The sequence below is a fragment of the Anoplophora glabripennis genome, unplaced genomic scaffold, assembly GCF_000390285.2.
Source record: "Anoplophora glabripennis isolate ALB-LARVAE unplaced genomic scaffold, Agla_2.0 scaffold2150, whole genome shotgun sequence".
Lineage (NCBI taxonomy): Eukaryota > Metazoa > Arthropoda > Insecta > Coleoptera > Cerambycidae > Anoplophora > Anoplophora glabripennis.
The window spans coordinates 1-3,200 of NW_019418296.1; positions in this window are offsets into that span (position 1 = coordinate 1).

The window sequence follows — 3,200 nt, forward strand, 5'->3', positions numbered from 1 at the left end:
AATATTGAGAAAAAAACCTGATGAAACAACATTACAATACATATTCAATAATTTTTATTCTAATATAAAAAATATATGATAAGTTGGGCTGTCAGCGAAGAGAGACTCATGGAGGAAGTTCTGTGAGGATATTGATAGTGTCCCACAGTGTGCTAAACTCCAGAGACTTCTCTCTAAGAACGGACATACGAAACTCGGGTCTCTCAAAGCACCGAGTGGGGAATATACCAAAACTGGAAGGGAGACATTGGAATTACTTTATGTTGACGTTGTCTCATCAGAGTACCATACTAAATAAAAACGGATTTTTTTGTGTTCTCAGTAAACTATAACCGCATGTAATGGCTCTAATGACGGGTACGAGTACTTTGAAGCTCGTTAACGACTTTTAAAAAAGGTAAACGCACAGAATGCATTAATAATAGCAATGCGCATTCATATTCACTATACAGTAGGGTGGCCCATAAGAAAATGATTTTTTTTTTTTCGTATCTCTTGTGAAAATATGTTAGTTTGTTATGTTTTAAGAGCCCCCTCAAAAAATCAGCTCTAAAGAAATTTTTTTAGAGGTCACTCAAGATTTTTTAAAGTTTCCAAAATCGTCAAAAATTATTTTTCTTTAATTTTTTTTCTCATTATTTTCTAGGTCAAAAAAGCTCGATTCTGAAAATTTCAAATCGATATTTTAATTTCTAAAGGTCACTCATTATTTTAACTTTCAAAGTAGTGTAGTAAAATGTTTTGACCTCTAAAAATAAATATCAACGAACTAATAATTTTTTTTATTGAATTTGATGAACAAAAGAATAGAAATAAATCACGAAACACTTAAATTTTAAAAAATAAAAAAATTATGAATATTTGATACTCAAGTGCGGTGGTAAATTTTGCCTCGCGAAATTTTTTAAATGTGATTTATTTCTGTTCTTTTGTTCATCAAATTCAATAAAAAAATTATTAGTTCGTTGATATTTATTTTTAGAGGTCGCTCGAAAACATTTTAGGTATACTACTTTGAAAGTTAAAATAATTATGAGTAACCTTTAGAAATTAAAATATCGATTTGAAATTTTCAGAATCGAGATTTTTTTTAACCTAGAAAATGATAAAATAACTAGAAATTTTTTTTTAATTCAATTTTTTACGATTTTGGAAATTTTTAAAAATCTTGAGCGACCTCAAAAAATTTTTTTAGCTAATTTTTAAGGGGGCTCTTAACTAACATATTTTCACAAGATACACGATTTTTAATTTTTAATAAAAAGTTATAACAATTTCACAAAGCGATCGTGATAATCTATCTTTGTCATAAAACAAAATTTCGAAAGCAACTTTTCATTATTTTAAATAATTAATCGAATGGCATAGGAAAAAATTGTTTTAGAGTTAAACCATAACAATTAACAACTAAAAAATTGAATTTTATTGAAAATTAATAAATATATCTATTTCTAGTAGATTGAAAAAAAATATATGAAATCCATAAATTTTTCTGCTTGTTGTTTTTTTTTTCAAATTTCTTAAATCATCCCTTAAAGGTTAGCCATCCCAACTGTTAAGTTTAATAGTACAAGAAAAAGTCAATAGACCATTTTTATGAAGAATTTTATGCATTTTATGACATAACTTTGTTGAGGTTATAGAATTTTTATAGTGTATATCTCGTTTTGCAACGAATAATTTCATTATGTACAAAAGGATACGATTGTTGAAATCACCCAAACTGACTGTTCCAAAGTTAACCAGCTTCTATTGCTTAATATATACAGGGTGTCCGGAAAAGTATGGGCTGTCAAGGGTAGTAACACTTTTAAGTTTTAGAACGATGTATCATCATCATATGTGCAAAAAAAACAATGCCGTGCCAAAAATAATTAATACATTAAAAAGACGGAAGAAATAATATTTAATGAAATTATTTTTCAATCAAATGCGCAGCAACAACAAGTCAATGTGTTTTTCATAATTACTTTTATTTTTAACATTAAATTTTAAGCAACATATAAAATGATTAAATAAGTTTTTTTTTTCAGATCCATAAACCATTATACCAATAACTCCTTATTTATTTTTATAACGTTACGAAATATACTATACATAGAAAATAATTAAATTACAATGTGAATATTTAAATAATTCTCACATTGGTTCCTTACACAATGCTGTAACGAATAAAAAAAAATAACACTAAATATCTATTCGATAATATATATAGTTATATTTTAAATTCCTTGCATATACTTACATATGTTTAAGACTGGAAATTTTGCATTGTGGTTAGAAATACCACCTAATTACTGTGACTTAAAAAATACATATATATTACAATAACATTGGAACATGAGATAATGTACATTAATTCAAAAAAGTTAATATTTTTTTCTGAAAAAAAAAATCATACGAATACGTGTATTATGTATAAATATTGAGAAAAAAACCTGATGAAACAACATTACAATACATATTCAATAATTTTTATTCTAATATAAAAAATATATGATAAGTTGGGCTGTCAGCGAAGAGAGACTCATGGAGGAAGTTCTGTGAGGATATTGATAGTGTCCCACAGTGTGCTAAACTCCAGAGACTTCTCTCTAAGAACGGACATACAAAACTCGGGTCTCTCAAAGCACCGAGTGGGGAATATACCAAAACTGGAAGGGAGACATTGGAATTACTTCTAAATACTCACTTTCCAGGCTCCAGGTTATTAAAACATGGAGATGAATATGACTGGAATCACCAGCAGAGGGTAACGACCGGGTCTCGACAGAACTGGGAGGTTGCCAAGACGGTGGTGAGTCAGTCACGAATAAGATGGGCAATAAGTTCTTTTGACCCATTTAAATCACCAGGAGCCGATGGAATCCTACCTGTACTGCTACAGCAGGGGGTGGACTGTCTAGCTCCGGTCTTAATTCACGTCTTCAGAGCCAGCATTGCACTTGGTTATATACCGCTGGCATGGAGATCGACGAACGTGGCGTTTATTCCTAAACCAGGGCGTCCATCGTATGCCCAGGCAAAGGCATATCGCCCGATAAGTTTAACATCTTTCCTCCTGAAAACGTTGGAGAGAATAGTTGACAGGCATATAAGGGACGGGGTATTGAGGGCAAATCCTCTGCACAGGTACCAATATGCCTATCAGGCAGGCAGATCAGTCGACACAGCCCTTCATAGCCTAGTCTCTAGGATAG